The 21956-nt window shown below is 45.6% G+C and overlaps 1 long non-coding RNA gene across 4 annotated transcripts; it reads left to right on the top strand.

Annotated features, from left to right (window-relative positions):
- The first annotated feature begins 2244 nt into the window (after positions 1-2244).
- Positions 2245-20746, top strand: LOC112663446 (uncharacterized). 4 transcript variants are annotated; one of them, XR_007403584.1, is made up of 3 exons: positions 2245-5293; positions 15408-15558; positions 18558-20746. It is a non-coding gene; the product is annotated as an uncharacterized LOC112663446 (long non-coding RNA). The 4 variants fall into 4 exon arrangements; XR_007403586.1 differs by lacking the exon at positions 2245-5293 and adding an exon at positions 14247-14595 and having other exon boundaries at positions 18570-20746; XR_007403583.1 differs by lacking the exon at positions 2245-5293 and adding an exon at positions 14247-14595.
- The last annotated feature ends 1210 nt before the right edge of the window (positions 20747-21956 follow it).

Raw genomic sequence — 21956 nt, 5'->3', positions numbered from 1 at the left:
TAGTCACAGAGAGAGAGAGAGAGGCACAGAGACACAGGCAGAGGGAGAAGCAGGCTCCGTGCATCGGGAGCCTGATATGGGATTCGATCCCGGGTCTCCAGGATCGCGCCCTGGGCCAAAGGCAGGCGCCAAACCGCTGCGCCACCCAGGGATCCCTCCACTGACCTCTTTAAATAAAGTGTAAGGTGGTGCCAGTCCCTGAAGCCTCTCCCCACACCCACAGTCCCTGCTCCAGCACAGGTGAACTGTGGTTTCTAGAATGTGCCGTCTCTCCGATGTTTGCAGAAGCTGCTGTCCCTGCCTGCAGTGGCTCACCTGCCGTGGCCTCCCCAGGCCCTCCCTTGGGCTCCTGAGACCTCACATTAGCACTGTGGCCCTGGGTGTGTGTGGGGGGCATAGCCTCCTGTCCTTCACCCAGGACAGCAGGGTCCCCCTGTCGGCCTCCCCTGACAGGGTGAACCTCCAGGGTGAAGAGGGAATGCCTCATTGTGTTAAATCTTGACCTTCCAGTTGATTTTAACACTTTGTGGGGAGCCTGTGCAGATAGGGATGTGGAGGGACAGAGCGCAGGTGGTCTGACCCCCAGCAGGGGCCCAGCTGGCTTTCTCTCCCCACTGCCCCCTGGGCCCTGGCTCCCAGCTGCGGTTTCTAGCAGGGTGCTGTGTCCTAGCAGTTCACCAGACACACCCCAGCTCACCAGCTCTCTAGGTGGGTTCGGCTTGTCCCTCACCTTCAAAGGGAGCACAGCACCATCCTGGACTCTTCTGGTACAGCAATAAACTCTTCCTTTTTCCAAAATGAAGCTCCTTCAGCTGTGACCCCGATTTCAGCCCCTTGCACACCCTAGAGGGCCTCTCTTCCACCAGTTACACCCCACAGGCTCCTCACCTGGAAACCAGTCCTATGTCCCTGCTTGCAAGTAACCGACATGACCCTCTCATGCCCCGGAGCTGTCGCCTGGTCGCCCTGGGCACTGTGGCCACAGTTCTCAGATGCGTGACCCACATCCGCCACTTCACTCTCCGGTGACCCTGAGGCCAGGCTGCAGCCCCTTCCTCATCCTCAGTGTTCCCGCACTCCTGGCTCCAGAAGGTGGTGGGGGCACCCGGGCCATAGGGCTGGACAGACGTGCTTTCAGGGCCCGGCTGCACAGGGGTCTAGCTCCGGGCCCTGGTGCCACTCACTTCCTGCCTGGGAGCCTCAGCCTCCTCCTCCTCCTCCGTAAACCTGAGCTGGTACCAGTTCCTTGAGTATTGCTGCACGAGAATCGATGCGATGCACGCGCTCGGGTGCTCAGCAGATGCTCCCCGTGGTGGTCCTGCCCCCGTGCTGGACCTCCTCCCCGAGCCCCAGGAGTGGCACTACCGGGGTGCACCCGGAGCTCTTGCTCTGCCTCCAGTGCGCTCAGAGCTGCCTAGCACCCACAGGACCCTTACCTGCTACCGAGGCAAGAACCCTTACCTTGCCCCCATTTCACTTCATCGGCACAGGAGCTTTCACCGTGGACAGCATTCAACACATGGAAGGGATGGAGCAGAGGAGGCCAGAGCCACCCAGGAAGACACAGCCAACCAGGGGCAGAACCAAGTTCAAATCCAAGCTGTTGGGCTCCAGGCCCCTTGCTTGAAACCCCTCCACCAGTCGGTCCGCAGCCCTCCAAGTGCTCCAGGCTGGGGCTTGGACTCCTCCTTCCTCCTCGAGCAACGCTCCCTCTTCCCAAGTTGGTTCACGTACTCGCCAAGCTTTGTGCATTGATCCCCCCTACTCAGTCCCATCCCAGCCTGCCTCTGGGCTTGCCGGACACCCCCTCCTGGAGGCCCGCCTTCATCTCAGGATCTGAAGGCCCCAGACTTACTTCAGACCCCTTCCCCCTAGATCGAGCGACCTGATTTTGCAGCTTTGTGGGCAAATGTCTTTCATTTCAGCCTCGCAGGCTGGTTTCTTGTGAGCGTGCCTGCCTCCTTCACCAGCCCTGAGCCGCCGGGAGGCAGGACCCTGGCCTCGTGGTGCCGCTCTCCACCTCGAGGACAGCGAAGGCAGATGAAATTCTCTCTCAGATCATATCCTGTCCTGATTTCCGTCTCTCTGCACAGAGAACCGTTCTCTATCCTTTCTTCCTGCCTCTGGAATCTTTCTTTTCCTCATACTCGCCTCTGTCTCCCACATCCCTCTGCCCTGGTCAGGGCCACCTCCCAACTGTCTCAGATTCTCCCCGACCTCCTCATTCTAACTGCCCAACTGTCATCCAGCGCCAGCCTTTCACTACCAGACCTTTGAGCGTGTGGCACCCTTGCCCCTCCCTTATTTTTAGATGTTGCCCTTAAAAACCTAAAACATGGTAATGGTTTTTGCTTTTTTAAAAAAACACATAAGTGTCCTCAGACACCTGCGTGGCTCAGCTGGATAAACATCTGTCTTCAGCTCAGGTCATGATCTCAGGACCCTGGGACGGAGCCCCACGTTGGGCTCGCTGCTCAGTGGGGAGCCTGCTTCTCCCTCTCCCTCTGCCCCTCCTCTCCATCAGCTCATGCACTCGTGTGATGTGCCCTGAATATAGCTCTGGGTTACCAGTTTACTGCCTACGATTAGCTGGAGCTGGGAGGAGAAAGGTCTTGACAAGGAGTGTTGTGTTCAGCCCCCAAGATGGGCCCCTTGATCACTGCCTTGTTTATGCCTCTGTATAGTTTCCTTCCAGCTGTCTCAAGGCTGGTCCGTGTGACCAGAGAATATGGTACAAGTGATGGTACATTGCTTTTGAAGTGAGCTTATTAAAACCATTGGGGACTCTCTCTCTCTCCCCCATAACTTGCTCTGAGGGAAGTAAGAACACTCAGATATGAGGCCTTCTGCCAAAAGCCACATCCTGTGAGTGATCCGTGTTAGCAGCAGATCTCCTGGGGCAGTCAAGCCTCCAGTTGACGGCAGTGCTGACCGACTGTGTGGCTGCAGCCTCTCAAGGGGCTGTGGGTCAGGATGACTCTTTAAGCCACTTTCAGATTTTGGCCTCAGAAACCGTGGGAGATGATAAATGTTATCGTAAGCCCCTGGATTTGGGGGTAATTTGTTATGCGGCAGTAGATAGCTAGTACAGAAAATGAGACCCATTCATTCACTTTATCGCTTAACACATTACTTTTGAGCCGCTACTATGGGTCAAGAACTACCCTGAGCACTGGAAATGCAGCAGGTGAACAAAGTAGACAAAGTCTTTACTCTCATAGAGCTTTCACTCTGGTCAGGGGAGAGAGATAATGAAGGGGAAAAAATAGATATGCCAGAAGGTGATAAATGCTATGGAGAAAAAGCAGTGTAAGGATGGGATGAAGGGCATATAAAGGCATGATATTGATATTTTATACAGGTTGGTCAAAGGAGGCCTCTAATCAAGTGCTATTTGAGTGGAGACCTGAATGAGATGAGAAAACAGATATACAGGGAAGAGCATACAGGGCAAAGGGAACAGTGGGTAGGGTGGCTCAGCACCCACTCCCTTCATACCATTCCTTTGCTCATCCTCAGGACAGGCTACTTCACATCTGGCCAAAAGTGCTAAATCAGCCTCCCAAATACCTCTAGCTTATGCTTTACCCTACCTACTATGGTCTCTTCTCAACAAAACTCCCAAAGTGATCATACTAAACCCTAAATGAGACCAAGTCAGTGCTCCACGTAAACTCCATAAGGATTCCTTATTTCATTCAGAATAAAAACCAAAATCTTCATCAGGCTTACAAGACCCTACACGATCTGGTCCCTCACTGACATTTCAGCCCCTCCCCACCTAGTCCCTCCCTCCCTCACTCAATCTCTCAGGTATTCCATCCCAGCCACAGTGGCCTCCTTGCTGTCCCTACAACTTGCCGGCAAATTCCTGCCTTAGGGCCTTTGCTCTGGTGTCCTTTCACCTGGAATATTCTTCTCTTCCTCACTTCCTTTAGCCTTTGCTCAGATCCTATCATGTCAATGAAGTTCACCTTAATCATATTGTTTAATTCTGCAACCTGTTCTCCTCCCCACCTACAGACCCATAGCCCCTAAATCTGATCTTCTTTCTTTTTTCTCCATAGCACTTAACCCTTTGAATATTAAGTGATTTATATTTTTAATTTACTATGTATTTCTGTCCACTAGAATGTAAGTGCAAAAGGATAGGAATGCCCTTCTTTTGACCCCCTGCAGCTTTCCAGGTACCTGCATTACTAAATTGCTTAATAAATGGGTGAGAGTTCCTCTTTTTTGGATGACTGATTTGTGACTTCTCCTCTCGGGGCCTGTTTCTTCTCGATAAAAGGATGAGATTGGTCCCTTCTAGGCTGTTCTGGGCTGCATGGCATCTCACAAAATCCACCTGGACTGTGGACAAAAGACATGGACAATAAGAGCTTACTCCCAGGCGTCTGCCATTCAAAATGCACTTGAGGGGGCACCTGGATGGCTCAATCCGTTGGGTGTCTGCCTTTGGCCCAGGTCATGATCCCAGGGTCCCGGGATCAAGTCCCGCATCAGGCTCCCTGCTCAGTGGGGAGTCTGCTTCTCTCTCTGCCCTTCCCTCCTGCTTGTGATCTCTCTCTCTCAAATAAATAAATAAAATCTTTAAAAAAATGCACTTGAGGACAAAAAAAATTTTCCCCTGCAGTAAGTCACCAACCTGGTCCTTTACCATACTCTTCTCTCACGCTCATCTTTGCAAAGCTTCAGGAACAGATATCCAGACAAGTAAAGGAGCCCATGGTTCATTAAGAAGAGACTCTGAAGGGGATGCATACAGTATGATGCTATGATGCCCCTTTGGAAATTAAAACACAGAAAGCCATATGACATATTTCTGTTGGCCTCACATCTGTATAGAAAAGTGCAATACACATGGGAGTCAGGTACCAACTCCGTTAGAGTGGTTTCCTCGCAGGAGCACATACAGCTCTTAGGAACAGACATAGCTGCGGTGCTGTATTTCTGAGAGAGAGAAAGAGAATTCTGAGGCAAATATCTCAAAATATCAACACTGGTTAAATCTGGCTATTGTTTCTCGTGTGTTCTCTATTTGATATAATTCAGCCTCTAGAGAAAATGATTTTGAAACAGCTGCAATGGGAAAGTTGCCCTAGCACTTCTCCGATGCTGTTGCAGGCCCAGGGCTCCACAGGGTGGAAGCTGGGCACTCGCAGTTCCCGGTGTGAAACCCAGTGATCCAGCTCCTCAGGAAACAAAGGTGAAGGGCTGAGCCCTGGTGGCCAGTGGCCCCTCCTGTGCTTCCCTGATCAGCCCCCTGCCGCGGGGAGATGAGCACATTAAGGTGAGTCTCTGAGATCAGCACTACTGGCTTCTCATCCCTGTGAATGTAGGGGTGCTGGTCGGGGGCGAGGGGAGCCAAAAAACTCAGGGTCTGCAGCATTTCTTATTTCATCAACTCACACATATGGACTCCTTTGTGTGCTGAAAGGTAACACGACTGGGGAAGCAGTGATAACCGATCACCCTCTGCGCGTGTGGTGTTGTGGGAACTCCGAACACACCCCGGCTGGCATTTTTGCCCAGTACCTCACTCCACAAATACATCATCAGCACGGGGTGCTAGGTTGGTTTGTCTGCTTTGGTGGAGTCAACAACAGACTCCACAGGCTGTGAGTGCTTACCCTGCCTGCTTCCCTCTAGGAGAGGTGAGGGGACGGGGCTGAATCCTAAAGAGGCTCAGTTTAACTTCCAGCTTCCCCAGAAGCACCCCTGGCTAGTCTTGCCATCCCTGGCGGGCCGGCCTGGTCTTACCTAACTCTTTGGATTCAAACGCATGTGGAGGGGCGCCTGGGTGGCTCAGGGGTTGAGCATCTGCCTTTGGCTCAGGTCATGATCTCTGGGTCCTGGGATCGAGTTCCGCATCGGGCTCCTTCTCCCTCTGCCTATGTCTCTGCCTCTCTCTGTCTCTTATGAATAAATAAATACAATCTTAAAAATATACATACAGGTTCTAACTTTACCAAAGAAGATGCTAGTAGAAAGCTGCATTCTAGTGACGCTTGATTCTCAGGGCTAAGTGCACTCGCCTGATGCTTTCACGCATACTTTTGAGATGGTTTCTAACATCACCAGAGAACAGTACTGTTGACACCTCCCCATGCCAGCTTTCCCTGGCACCCCCAGTGGGCAGATTTCTAGCAAGTTCCAGATGGCAGATTTGCAGCACCCCAGCAATTTCTCTGCCACCCAGTAAGCCACGGTCATGCCAGGAGGGAGATGAGAGGGGACTGTCTATCCCAGCCCCAGGGGGTAGTGGCTGCTTCTTAAACCTGCTCTTCCTTTTTCCTTCAGACTTCCCTTTAGTTCTTACTGGCCAATCATGTGTACTCAAACCCAGGTGAGAGTTAGTGATTCTTTATATTAAACATCCTCTGTTCAGATTACTGCACGGTTTCTCTCTCCTGAATGGTCTGGTCCCAGACTGATATAATTTCATTTGGGAGGGGGGGAGAGGCAATGAAAGAAGGGGATGTAGGTCAGCCCTGTGTTTAGTAAGCAGGAAGGGCAAGGTGACAGGCTGCACCCATGTCCAGTGCCGAGGATGAAGATCTTAACCAGAGTAGCCTTGGCACCAAGACCAGGCCTTTTAAGAAGGAAATAAAAAAATAGCTCCCGGATTCAGATTGGAGCCACACTCACCACATTTGAAAGCATTTGCCTTTGGCTCAGGTCATGATCTCGGGGTCCTGAGATCGAGTCCCGCATCGGGCTCCTTCTCCCTCTGCCTATGTCTCTGTCTCTCTCTCTGTCTCTTAAGAATAAATAAATACAATCTTAAAACTTTGGTAAAGTTAGAACCTGTATATATTTGAAAGACGTTGAATAGTGAAAGGGAAAATAAGGGAAGGGGGAAGAAATGTGTGGGAAATATCAGAAAGGGAGACAGAACGTAAAGACTGCTAACTCTGGGAAACGAACTAGGGGTGGTAGAAGGGGAGGAGGGCGGGGGGTGGGAGTGAATGGGTGACGGGCACTGGGTGTTATTCTGTAAGTAAATTGAACACCAATAAAAAAAAAAACAAAAAAAACAAAAACAAAAACAAAAACAAAAACAAAAACAAAAAAAAAAAAAAAGAAAGACGTTGAAACTGAGTATCAGAGGGGCTAACCGGCCGGGTCCCTCTGCCCCAAAGTTCTTTCCACTCCACCTCGCTGCCTTCCCAAGTGGCACAACGGGAAGCTGAGCTCTAAGCAGGGGGTTTCCACGGTCCTTAGGAAGCACCAGCCAGCCAAATGTATATATTATTACAGGTCATACAATAATTAATAAGTTACATTATATATAAATGTTATATGGGTAATAAAAAAATTCTCAAAGTCCCAGACTAAATCTCACAGCGATATTTTAAGGGTTCCGTGAGAAAATTAGTGTTCGTGTTCGGTAGGGGCTTTGGCTAACCACAAACGCTCGACAACGTGGAGCCGCTGTATACTATTATTAATAACTGTTATTAACTGTCTCTTCCATCATCATTACCAAACCAGGGCTCGGAGACTTCAGCGGCGACCTCAGCGCGGCGGGGGCAGGTGCGATCCCGCCGCCCGAGGAGGGAGCGCGCCCCCCGCTGGACGCCCCGCGCCTGCTCCTGGGCACCCCGCGGCGCCGAGGGCCCCCCCAGAGCCTGTGTCTAGGCCCTCGGGGTCAGGCTGGGGCAGGGCTGGGGTTTGCCCGGTGCCCAAACGCTGCCTCTTGCACAGAGCTAGTCCTTCCGTGCGTTCACCTGGGAGCGCGGGGTCCCCGCGGCGCGGCGGGGCTGGATCCCGCGCCCTCCGCTGGGGTGGAGCATCCCCGAGCCGCAGCCAGGGGGACCCCGGGCCCCAGGATCCCGCGCCCTCCGCTGGGGTGGAGCATCCCCGAGCCGCAGCCAGGGGGACCCCGGGCCCCAGGATCCCGCGCCCTCCGCTGGGGTGGAGCATCCCCGAGCCGCAGCCAGGGGGACCCCGGCGCCCAGGATCCCTCCAGGTCCCGGGCAGGCGCCTGGAAAGCAGCCGGAGACCCCGCGCGGGCAGCAAGGGGAGGGGGACAGGACGAGCTGCTCCCCAGCCTCGAGTCCCGCTCCTGGGCACCGTGCGGTGGCCCCACCCCGCTCCCGGGGCCCCCTCGGGTATCGAGCCTGCCCTGCGCCCCCCTCTCCCCTGCACCCTTCGCTGGGACGAAGGGACGGGCGACGTCCGGCAGGGGGCGCTGGCCGCGCTCGGAGACCAGGCCGCCAGGGGTAGGGGTGGGGGGATGAGGGGATGGGGGGCTGGCCTTCCTGCGCTGGGGCGGGCTGGGTGCTGCAGCGGGGCCTCCCAACCCCCCGCCCCCGGCCCCGACGCCCCGCCCCGCCGACACCTGCGCCCCAGAAATCAGGTTGCTTGGAGTCTGGTTTCCCGCTGTCACTTCCCTGGGCTTCCCAGCTCTGCCCAAAAGACCCCGGCCCGGTTTCGCGGCGCCCCTGGGCCCGGTGGTTCCTTCCCTGGAAGGAGCACCAGCGCGACGGTTATCAGGAAGACCCCAGAGGGAGGGGGAGGCCCATTCTCTCCGCACTGAGGCCCCCCCATCCTCAGGGACCCCTCACCCCCAGCCCCAGCTCCACCCACCCCTGGGAGCCCCTCCCCGCCCCCCCCCACCAGGCCTTTAAGCTCTGTCCTCACCCTCTTGCAAATAGCTGTCCCTTGGCCATTGGGAGCCTAGGGGTGTGCTCACCCGGGGGCGTCTGCCTCCTGCAGATGAGGCGGCCCCAAGAAGGCAGAGCCTGCCAGTGGGTTCCTGCAGTTTGGACAGGGGACTCCGGAGTCCAAGCAGCCAGAAGGGAGGACTCAGGCGGGGGCAGCTCATTAGCCCCGTAGCCCCCAGGGTGTCTCAGCCCGTGGGAAGGATGGAGAGTCTAGAGGACAGCCAGGCTCTGGGGAGTGTGGGTCTCTTACCGGGTTTCCCATCTCAGCCATACTTACCTGAATGTCTCCTCTAACCCATCCTCATCCCACCCCGGATTTCATTTTTCTCTCATTCCTCCATCCTTGGTAGCCACCACCTCCTGGGGCTCATTCCTGTCGCCTTGCCTGTCTACCCGGTGGGCTCCATTTCTTCTCTTCCCTTAGTCACAGAGACCATGTCCCTAATAAGGATAATAAAATTCCATGCTTACTTAACACCTGCAGTGAGACAGACAGTCCTAAGTGCTTCACACAGATTAACTTAGTCTCCATAAAAACTCTATGCAGAGGCACTAGGACATTGTTTTTAAGATGAGGAAACTGAGGCTGCCAGGGACTAGATCTTTGCCAAAGGTCACACAGCCATCAGAGCTGGAACATGAACCCCAGGCCATCTGGCTCTGGGGTCTGTAACTTAACCAGGGCACCCTGCTGTTTCTCTGCTGGGTTTCTTCCTTCTTCCTCTTCTCCTCCTTCTTCCTCTCCTCCCCTCCTCTTTTCTTCTTCTTCTTCTTCTTCTTCTTCTTCTTCTTCTTCTTCTTCTTCTTCTTCTTCTTCTTCTTCTTTTATTTATTTATTTATTTATGTATGTATTTATTTATTCATGAGAGGCAGAGGGAGAAGCAGGCTCCCTGCGGGGATGACAATGCGGGAACTGGATCCCAGGACCCCAGGATCATGACCTGAGCTGAAGGCAGACACTCGACCACTGAGCCACCCAGGCAGTCCCTCTTACTTTTGGATTTGACTGAGGCAGCAGAAACTTCACGCAGATTCCAGAGATCTTGAAGCAAGTTTCACCTCCTCTCTAGAGTCTGTGATCTCTGTAACTTTGTGGCTCTATTTATAGCTCATGTTGCTTCCAGTTGCTATCTTACTCCAGCATTTGCTAAGGTCCTGTTTGAACTTTCCAGTCTTGTCTCAGATGACTTACAAGGAATTAGGAGAGTAGTAAGCCGAGCAGGGCCCCTGTGTAGCCAGAACGTCGTCAGGAAAACCAGGAAGTGGTTGGTTGCCCAAAGAAAAGGCAAATCAGTGGCCACCCAGGGTCTGCTCCTGGTCTGGCCTTCCTCCTACAGGTTTGTCCTTCAGTTCCCACCTTAGAGAGGCTGGCTTTGATTCTGTTGCAGAGATGACTATTTATGTTCACTTTCTATCCAGTGTTCTCTCACTCCCCGTGGGTTAGAGCCCCAGATGGGCCCAGCCTCATCTGAGAGTCTGTCCTAGCCGTGGAGCACCAGTTCCTTTAGGGAAAGAGCTTCTCAGGCAAGATCAGGGGGCCAATAGGGACTATTTGATGAAGTCAAAGACATTCTTAGCCCAATCTTCTCTCTTTGCGAAACATGGACCCCTGGAAGAAAAAGTTGGTGTGGGCCTTAGAAAGGAAGTTTGGTGGAATGCCTGGGTGGCTCCATGGTTGAGCATCTGCTTTTGGCTCAGGTTGTGATCCTGAGATCCTGGGATCGAGTCCCTCATTAGTCTCTCCACAGGGAGCCTGCTTCTCCTTCTGCCTGTGTCTCTGCCTTTCTCTGTGTGTCTCTCATGAATAAATAAATAAAATCTTTAAAAAAAAAGGAAGTTTGGCTGGCCATGTTCTGCTCTGGTTATCGCAATGTGGATGAGGGGTTCTGTCTTTGGACCAGCTGAGTGTGGCCGTCATCTCCCTCCAGCATCACTCATTAGTGAGCGTAATCTTCACAGAGGCCAAGGTCCCACCCACTAAGTGCTAGGATTTCAGCCTCTATCCCTAGAACATCAGACTGACTTGACTTTAAAATATCTTTTGGGATTCCAGAGGCTGGCACAATGCTTCCTGAGATTCTGAGGGTAACCTGAAGTGGGCCTGAGGTAATAGAGCAGGGTAAAGGTCAGGGTAGAAGTCTAGAGAGCTTGGCTGAGGCGAATTTGAAATCAGGTCCTAGGTTTATTATTATTATTATTATTTATTTATTTTTAAAGATCTTATTTATTTATTTATGAGAGACACAAAAAGAGAGGCAGAGACACAGGCAGGGGGAGAAGCAGGGTGCCTTTGGGGGGCCTGATGCAAGATTTGATCCCAGGACCCTGGGATCATGACCTGAGCCAAAGGCAGACAGACGCTCAACTGCTGAGCCACCCAGGCACCCCAGGTCCTAGGTATATTAGATTCCACCTGGGGTCACTGCTATTTTTGATGCTGTTATATTTGTTATACTGATGACTGAAGTTTAGAAAAGGAGTCAGAGTAACCTTGAACTGTCCATGTATGTGGCTGAGATGGAACCCAGGACTGTCTGGCTCCAGGGCCACACACCCAACCAGATCCTCTGCCTCTGTCTTGCTGCCCCAGAGTGAAGTTTTCTTCTCTACTTTCTTTTTTTTTTTTTTTAAAGATTTTATTTATTTATTCATGAGAGACACAGAGAGAGAGGCAGAGACACAGGCAGAGGGAGAAGCAAGCTCCATGCAGGGAGCCCGACATGGGACTTGATCCCGGGTCTCCAGGATCATGCCCTGGGCCGCTGAGCCACCAGGGCTGCCCTCTTCTCTACTTTCAATATCAACTACATCCATTAACTTGAGCCTACGCCCTTCATGTCCATTAGCACCCTCTTCCTCTTAAATTTTGAATTTCTCCCTCTTAGCTGGTTCCCCTTGGTGCAAAGATAATGCTCCTTTAGCCTAAAATATCCCTTTCCATTGACCCTACCGCTCAAGCTCCCATTTTATTTCTCTCCTTTTATCATCTCCTTTTTACTTCTTAAAAAAAAAAAAAAAAAGGAGCTCTAAAAACTCATCTTTGCTATGAAGCGTTAGGAAAGCAGCTTTTTGCCGACCTGTATGCTATGTACACTTTGCTGCTGTATATAGACATACATATGATTGATGTATATATAACAGCAGGAAGTGTTTTATAAAAATGTTTATACACACATATATGTACAAAAAAAACTTAACAGAAGAGGGAGGGTAGCTTAATTAACTTCCTCCTCTAATCCCTCCCTTCCCTCCTCTCCCACGCAATCCTCCCCTTCCTCTTCCTTTGCAATCTGGCCTTCATGCCCACCCTCAGAGGTCACCAGATGCAGTGGTCCCTTTGAGACACTGCTTTCTCACAGGACACTGTCACCGTGCTCTCCTGATGTTCCCTCCTGTCCTGGATGCCCTCCTGGTGCTCCTGCCTTTCCTCTGCTGCTCTTTTCTCTGCCTGGAATGCCTTTTCTCTTATTTCCACCTGCTAACACTCTGCCTCCTTGTCAAGACCTAACTCAGTTAATGCCTCCTCCTGGAATCCCTTCCTCACATCATGTCCCCCAATTCTGCATGCTCTGTGTTCACTTGGCCCATTTTGGGTAATTTTGGGGTAGAACTTTTCTTATTCATTCAGCAAATAAATGCTCATTATGAGCCAGGTACTGGGGCTTCTTCCTGCCCTATATTAGTTACTGATAATATTAAATTCTTCTGTTTAAAAAAATAAATTGAAAAAAATAAATAAATTCTGTTTGAGTTGCAAGGAACATAGACTCACTCAATATTTTACTTTAAGAGCATAGGATTGTATAACAGAGGTTTCTTATCACACTGTCATTTAGCAATTTGTCTTCTTCAGAGAATAGTAAATATTCATGAATTTATGACCATTGTTTCTATGCAAAGCATGCCAGAGGTGCTCTTACCCTTTTCTAGCAAGATGCTTGTGAGTTTGCATTGAAGAAATAACTAAAACGTGTAAAGCGCCCTCCCCACCTTCACCCCCACAGAAAGTTCTTTTATTTAGGGATCCTGCTGGCTCATCCCTAATTTTAGGAAGAGGTTTTTCCCTTTGATGTTTTGCCTGGGCTCAGCCCCTCCTCCCTTCCCACTCCCTGCAGGGTCAGCAGTTTTAGCCACAGGGAGACCAATTACAGCTCTGCCCTCTGTCCCAGGGCTAGTAATGAAAATCCCAAACTCGTAGTCCGACTTGCTGGAGTGAGGGGCCATTCTGTAGAAGTCATATTGTATCCCCCTCTTGTGTTTTCAACCCACAATATGAAAAAACAACACTAGATTGGGCCCCAAGAATGTTTTTACAATTAAAATTTTTCCCTTTGGCAGGAACCTGAAAGGAAGGAGAATAAAATCTAGTTGGAGTAGGTATTGGGGGAGCCACATAGGACTATGATGGTTGGGCAGCACACGTGCACTCCTCATCCAGGGGGGCGCCATTCACATCCGACGTCTTTATTATTCTGAAAATGTTTGTGTGTTTATTAATATTGCTTATCACCAAGATAAGTGACTTGTATGTTTATTACAACTTCCCGGCAGATGGCAGTAAGTGTCTTGTTTTAAGAGGATTAATATATTTTGTTCTGCTTCCCTGCACAAAACAAAAATGAGTCAGTGATCAAAACCAACAACAGATTTAATGTCATTTGAAAATATTTCTGCTTCTAAACAAGAAACTGCTTTTTAAATTGATATGCTGCTAGGTGAGTATTTAAAAACAAACCCCATTGTTATTAGTACACCAGCTAATTTAGTGTTTCACATTGCATCACATCATCTGCTGTTTATTTGCTGTACTCAAACGGTATTGCTGGGTTCCCAGTGTAAATCTATAAAGCCTTTCATTACTATATGAATCACCATCAAACTATGTATGCTCAAATAATCCACAAAATAAATTATATGCACCTAAGTTAGAAATTACTATTTAACCATCTGGTGATTACATAATAGCAGTTGCTTGGTGTTATGGATATTCTGTTAGTAAGAATATTAACACTTGATAGTATTTAGCAGCTTGCTACTTAGAAATTTTGTGTGTTACATGCATGTAAGTTCCAAAATAAAATGCTCGTTATTGATTTGTTGCGCAGACACTATGAAGGAGTTTTAAAAATTAGTTTCAGAATCAGAAAACAGAAGAAAATGACAAACAATAATTTAGATCATTGAATACATTTTTGAAAAAGATGAATGCGGGTGGGGGCAATGACTTTTCCAGATTTGGATGTGAATTTACCATCAGTATTTATGCTAAGCAATATTTATGCCAATTTCCTCAATTAATTTTGAGGAAAAGTAGAAGGGAAAAAAAAATACTCAATAGGATATTGCCTATCCAGGTACCTGGCTATGTAACATGAATACTTTAACGATTTGAATATTAACAACAATCTGCTTAAAATTTGTCTTATATGAGAAACTTAATTTTTCATTTACATTTATTTTCATTAAATTTCATCAAGTTTTCACCACATTTTGTCTAATTGAACTATCATTAGCACCGGTAGGAGGTTTTCAGAAATTATTTACAAGTTGTAACTAATGATAGAAAACTCCTTATGATTCTAGCTCAATGATTTCTGTGTTGCGAATTCTTCAGAGATGAGGAAAAAGGTCAACTGAGGAATGAAAATGTGTGCAAGAATTGGCAGTGTATATCACATATTACTAATGAATGGAATGTAAAATGCATTTCAACAAAGGTGTTAAGGATTCAAAGTCGAAATATGATTTGAGAGATAGTATGGTGAGAGAGATGCAGACAAAGATAACCATGCAAATGAGAAACCACACTGGAAGCACATACTTTTGGCAGGGCAACATCAAGGGAGAAGATTCTCCAGGAAGCTACAAATCCAATGACAGGAATTGTCTTCTTTTGGCAGAAATGGTACAAAATTCAGTAAGGTAAGGGCACATTGATTAACAAATAGTGTCACACATTTTTAGGGCATGAAACATGAAACCAAATAATTAAAATTATGGTAAGTGCAGTGAATAAATTACTTTTTGGAAAAGGTATGAAATGCAAATATTACTTGATTATTTTAGATACAACCTTTGGCATAAGCCATGTAGAACAGATAATGTGATCATATTTGTGGACTTCCAAAAAGTAAATATACGAATATTTGGACAAAGGAGTTATCGAGTAATGAGATGACAAAAGAAAGCATATGTGTATTTTCAGAAGACTACTTATAAAACATGATTCCAAAGAGAAATTGGATACAGCAATGCCATAAGTATGCATAATGAACACAATGGGTCACTACAGAAGATCCTCAATATTTTCTAGGGCATTCAATATTTCTTGTTTTGCATCTTCTTTACATTTGGTATTAAATGATGCAGCAAAAAATCTATTTTGACAGCACTGAATTTTTTATATCATCCACGAAATTATATAACTACTCTTTTTGCGTCAACCAAATGCTGAAGTATATTGAATATGCATTTACGGAACATAAAATTTAAAATCATTGTTGAATATGAGATGGGAAAATTGAGTAGATGCCATCTTGCTACTAAAACTTAATTAGGGGGAGTATGCAGTGCATATTGATAATGTGAATAAAAACACAGATTCTAAAAATATAAGTCAAAAGTGTACTTTTGAAAATATCCTCTTTAAGATGCATTGCTCAAGACTAATTTGGAGTAAAGATAAGATTAACCTTACAGTAGTCCCTCCTTAACCTTTCCTTTTTGTATTTCAGTAACCCATAGTCAACTGTGATCTGGAAGCAAATGATGCTTCCAACTCATCACCAGGTCAACAGTAGCCCAACTCTGTGTCAACACCTATGTCATTCTCTTCACTTCATCTCATCACGAGGCATTTTATCATCTCACATCATGACAAGAAGGGTGAGTCCAGTATGGAAAGATATTTAGAGGGAGAGGACCATAGTCACATAACTTTTATCATAGTATAATGTTATAATTGTTCTACTTTATTATTAGTTATTGTTATTAATCTCTTAACTGTGTGTAAGTAATAAATTAAACTTTATCATAAGATGTATGTATAGGAAAAAGCATAATGTATATAGAGTTCAGTACTATAGTATTCAGTACTGAATACTAATGTATATAGTATTTAATACATTTAATACTAGTAATTAATACTAATGTATATAGTATTCAGTACAAGGTTTCAGGCATCCACTGGGGAGGGTCTTGGAACATATCTCCCTGTGGATAAGAGGAAACTACTTACTACTAAGCAAAGTTAGACAGGAACCCAAAGTCAATACATATCATTCCCTTGAAAGCATATAATGAGCTAAGGAAATTGGTCAAGAAAAATTAATTTATGATAAATACAGATATTATTGATACCTAATAAATTGCAATTTCTTCACATTGACCCCAACTTCTCCAATGTAAAAATATCACAGAGGGGAGGAAGATTCATTTCAAATGTTATTGCCATTATTTCCTGTGATCCGAAATCTGTTTCTTTTCTTTTTCTATATTGGTGACTATAACATTATCTGAAAAGAAAGGCTTAAAAAAAAAAAAAAAAGAAAAGAAAAGAAAAGGAAAGGCTTATAATCCTGAAAGAATATCATGTTTTTGTTTTTTTTTCCAGAATCCCAAATCAGTACTTCTCAAACTTTCAGGTGCATACAGAGCCCTTGGGGATTTTATGAACATGCAAATTTGGATTCAGTAGTTCTGGTGTAGGACCTTAGATTCTGTGTTCCTAACAAGCTCATGGTGATGCCCTAATCCCAAGTGCTTGGAGTAGCAAGGGTCTAGATATATCCTATGATTTGGAGAATTACTGTCAGTATGAAGTAGCAAAGCTCAGTGAAAATCTATAAATAAAATTGACTGATGAGCATTTTAAAGAGCTTTGGACATTCTTCATCAATGTATAAAAAACTAACAATCTAAAATTATCTTCTTCAAATCTACTACCTCCAAAATATCGCAATGTTTTTGTGACAATAATTTACTGGATCCTTTCCAAATAACTGAAATTTTCAAGGTACAATTAATTTTGCCAATACCAATATCAGTGAAGAATGTGGCATCTCAAAATTAAATATGTTAAAGCCAACAGGAAGCCCACATTGCTATAAGAAAGACTACTAATCTGATGATCATTTCTATAAAATATGAGCTATAAAAAAAGTAATCATTGGAACTGTCAAAAACAATGATTTCTTCCAAGGCAAGATGTCTATTTTATGACAAATTATTAGATCCAAGTGACTTAAGCTTCTGATATTATAAACATTTGAATTTTCCATTATTTTAAGATGAATCATTTACTTGTGTAATTTATATAAAATAACTTTCTCTTTATTTTAAAAATTTTTTTTATTTAAATTCAATTTGCCAACGAATAGTATAACACCCAGTGCTCATCCCATCAAGTGCCCTCCTAGTGCCCTCCTAGTGCCCATCCCCCCATCCTCCTCCCCTTCCACAACCCTTTGTTTCCCAGAGTTAGGAGTCTCCCATGGTTTGTCTTCCTCTCTAATTTTTCCCCACTCTAACTTTCTCTTTAGTAATTGTTATTGTTGAGAAATAATTAATATAACTTTTTTTTTTTAAAGTGAACTCTACCTCCAGCATGGGGCTTTAACTCACTACCCTGAGATCAAGAGTCGCATGCTCTACTGACTGAGTCAGCCAGGTGCCCCTTAATATAATGTTTTTTAACTTGAAGAAGGGGTAGCTTTTTCAAACTTGTATAAAATGCTATAGGGTCTTATGGCGGCCCTGCTTTGGGGAGTGTCCTTTATAAGAAATCAAATGACCTGCGAAACCCATTTGCCTGGTCTCAAGGTTTTGGTAGCATGAGATTCCTGTCTTATGTAATTACAGGAATCAAATTATAATCTGGCCCCCACATGGATGGTTACAACGATACCCATGGTACTAAGGAAAACAGGATTCTTGGCCATGAGTCTGTCTCCCAGACACCCAGAAAGACCAATCACCAAGACCTTATGGGAAAAATAGGAACTGGGAGCCTACATGACATAGACTCCTGGAATGGAAAGCTCGTCCAGGGCCTCGGGCAGCTCCAGAAATCAGGTGTCTCAATTCCCTTTCCAGCAGACCATACTCCAGACACAGGCCATGCAAGTGACTCATCCTTTGCCTCTCTCTTCCTCTTTCTCCTCTGCTTTCACTTCTTTCTCTGTATGGGTCAGTTCAAAGGAGAGAATTGGGCTGGGATAATATGGTTCTTTTTGGTCCTGCAGGACACAGCTTCTTCTTCTTTTTTTTTTTTAAAAGATTTTATTTATTTATTCATGAGAGACACTGAGAGAGAGAGAGAGAGAGAGAGGCAGAGACACAGGCAGAGGGAGAAGCAGGCTCCATGCAAGGAGCCTGATGTGGGACTTGATCCCAGGGTCCCCAGGATCACACCCTGGGCTGCAGGCGGCGCTAAACCGCTGCGCCACAGGGGCTGCCCAGGACACAGTTTCTTAACTAGAACCCCAGACCAGCCTCCAGAGCCCCCCTCATGGGAGCTCTTCTACACAGAGGGCTTGGGGGCTGACTGTGTAGTGAACCTTTTTGGCAACAGTCCTTTTGTTTAAAAAACACCCTTGATGAAATGTTCTCAATAAACAGCATTTATTTTCCTGAATGGAAAAACAATGCCTATTTCTTTTAGAAACTATAGGAAAAGATAAAGAAGAAAAAAAATCCCAAAATAATCACCATTAACTTTGATGTATTTTCTTCGTGTTAACTATGTATGCGCAGGTGGGTGTGTACACCTACCTGTACATATGTATGCATATCTACATATGCATGTAGGTATCTGCAGGCATGTGTGAAACATATATAAGATTTAGAATTACACAAATTATATATTTTTAAATTTCTGTTGTGAGATTTTTTCCTAGGTCACAAATGAAAGTTCTTCAAAAAGCACCCTTGCTAATGGCTCCCTCCTGTTCCAACAAGAGATGAGGCACCACAGGCTGCTTCACTATTCTGGAACAGTTGTTCACTTTAGCCAGATTTCATTTGTATGAAAACGCTGGAAAGGCAGCTGTGGGGACAGGTCAGTGTGTTGTGCTTGGGGGCTTGCACCCCTAGGCCTGGCCTGTCTCTAGGCTGGCAGCCTTGACTCCGTCTGCACCAACAGAAGCTCAAAGAGGTAGAAGACCTGGCCCGGGGGACTTTTTTTTTTTTTTTTTTTTCACACCTCGATGGGAAGGAGTTGGCGGTAAAGGGTTACAGGATTAGACAGCTAAGCTGAAGGGCCGCACCTGGAGGCAGTCCTGCACGCTGAATTTACAACAGGAGCCTGGGAGTCGTATAAATGAGTAATGCTTCATGATGCTGTTTTCCAAGCGAGCTGCAAAAATTGGCAGGGGCCCTTCAGTGTGCTGTCGATGTGTCTGGAATTCAAATAATTTGATTCTGAGATACAATGACAATGGGGAAGCAAGGCATTACCTTGACAGAATGATGGCCGAGACAGCTGCTGCAACCCATATTCATGGAAGATGGTGCACTAACAACCGCTCTCTATCGGCCGTCCTCCCTGAAATCTCCATCCTGCATCGTCGCGGTTGCCCTTACTCAAGGGCATTAAATTAAAAAGTCGTGTAGCCGATAATTCTTTTTTTTCCCTCCCTCCCCCCTTTTCCCTAGTCCAGGCACTGAAGGATGGGGAAAGTGAAATAAAAGCCTTGACTGAAACGGATGTCTCTTTCAAAAAAAATGATGCTGACATTAGACACAGCTCCGAGGAGCGCATTTGAATATCGGTGCAGGGCAGCGCACAGCAGAACTTGCTGCTGCCTCTTTTGAATTTGTCTTTGTTGGCTGAACACGTTAATATCTTTCCAAGGTATAATAGCTGGGAGGATTCCGTCAGAAATAACAGGAGATCTGGTGAGCTGGGGCCTGTTACCTTCCAAATCACAAGGCATCTTGCTTGTGCCGGTTGTCATTTCTGTTGGGGGAACTGATACGCAGGTTCCGACTTTATCTGCCCCAATATAGTGCTCACACCACCTCTTGTGTGTAGCGTGTTTGGCTTTTCTGAAGCACTTTTTAAAAAAGCCTTTTTACCCAGGGCAGAGCATTCTGGAAAACTCCAGACCCCAGACAGGGGCTGTGAGCTGCTGGTCGAGATTTTAGATTTGCCATTGTGGGTTTCTTTCTCTGGATTTCCTTTTCTCCATTTGGAAAAGGAAAGTGTTTGTCTTTCCCTCCAGGTCCCCGGTTCCCTGATCCTATGATCTCATTGGACCACTTACTACTAATAGGAGGATGGGCAGTTCCCAGGTATCTTCACTCCAGATTTCCTACAAAGATCATACTCCTTTAAGATGAATTTGACAAGTGTATCATTCTATTAATCTAATGATTAGTTCTCAGAATGTGAATATGTAAATAATAATTGCAGCCATTTATGTAGCATTTACTATGTGACAGGTTAACTGTTCTAATGCATTATTTATTTTCACAACAACCTTGTGATGGATGTAGGTGAGAAGTGTTGTTCCAATTTTGAAATTGTAAGAAATAATTTAAAATATATCTTGTTTCTTTTTTAAAAATAATTTTATTTACTGAGAGATAGAGAGCATAGCGGGGGGTAGAGGTGGAAAGGGAAAGGGAGAGAGAATCCCAAACAGGATCCACGCTGAGAACAGAGCCTGATGGGGGGCTCAATCTCACGACCCTAGAGATCATGACCTGACTGGAAATCAAGAGTTGGAGACTTAACGCACTGAGCCACCCAGGCACCCCTATCTTATTTCTGCAACAGAAGTACATTGGGCAGTCACGAAGGGATAGTGAATGGATAAAAGTTTATCAATACATTGGTGTGTTTGGTTCTCTCACTGAAAGCAAAGCTTTTGAAAGAATAAATAAATACCTTTGAGGTTTATTCACGTTGCGTATATCAGTAACTACTTATTGCTGAGTCGCCTTCCATTGTATATCTTCTTTGGCGAGTGTCTTTTCAAATATTTTTCCAATTTTCATGGAATTGTCCTTTATTTTTGAGTCGTAAGACTTCTTTACATATTCAGAATACAAGTCCTTTATTAGATTCATGTTTTGCAAGTATTTTCTCCCAGTCTGTACCTTGCCTTTTCATTTTCTTAGTGGGATCTTTGGAAGAGCAAAAATTTTAAATGTCAGTAAAGTTCAATTTATCAATTTTTAAATTTTATGATGTATGCTGTTGATATTACACTTACATAATTATTGCCTACACCCAAGTTTTAAAGATTTTTCTCTTATGTTGTCTTATATAAGTTGTATATTTTTATGGGTTACATATAGGTTTATGATTCATTTTGAGTTTGTGTTGCATAAAGGATTGAGACATCTCTTTCTGTCTCTCTTTTTTGCATATTGATTTCCAATTATTACAACACCATTTGAATTACTCTATTGAGTGACCTTGGCATTTTGTCAAAAATCAATTTACCATACTATGTGTGTCTATTTCTGGACCATCTACTTTGTTCCATTTTCTATCCTTAGACCAATATCACACTGTTTTGAGTAGGTAGTAGGTGAGTCCCCAGTTTTGTTTCTTTCCAGAATTGTTTTTTATTCAGATCCTTTGCATTTTATGCAAATATTAGAATTACTTTGGAATTTCTATCCTCTAAAAAGCTTCCTGGGATCTTGACTGGGATTGTGTTGAATGTATATACTAACTTGGGGAGAGCTGACCTCTTAACAATACTAAATCTTCAGGTCCATGAACATGGTATTGCTCTTCATCTGTTTAGGTCTTCCTTAATTATTCTCAGCAATGTTTGGCAGTTTTCAGAGTATAGGTTTGGACGTTTTGTTAAATCTATCCCTAAGTATTTAATATTATTATACCATTTTAAATGGGATTTAAAATTATTGTCAATTTCTGATTGCTCTTTGCTAGTATATGTAAATACAGTTGATTTTTATATTTTGTTACCTTGCTAAATTTTTTAGTTCTAATTTTTTTCTTTTCTTCTCCTTCTCCTTCCTCTTCCTCTTCCTTTTTTCTGGAGACTCCTTCAGATTTTCTACATAGAGGGGATCCCTGGTGGTTCAGCGGTTTGATACCTGCCTTCCGCCCAGGGTGTGATCCTGGAGTCCAGGGATCGAGTCCCACATCGGGCTCCCCACAGGGAGCCTGCTTCTCCCTCTGCCTGTGTCTCTGCCTCTCTCTCTCTCTGTGTCTCTCATGAATAGATAAATAAAATCTTTTAAAAAAAGATTTTCTACTTAGATAATCATGCTGTTTATGAAAAGATAATTTTGCTTCTTTT

The sequence above is a fragment of the Canis lupus genome, chromosome 18 (genome assembly GCF_003254725.2).
Source record: "Canis lupus dingo isolate Sandy chromosome 18, ASM325472v2, whole genome shotgun sequence".
NCBI classification, from domain to species: Eukaryota; Metazoa; Chordata; class Mammalia; order Carnivora; family Canidae; genus Canis; species Canis lupus.
This window is presented reverse-complemented; position numbering and strand designations above follow the sequence as displayed.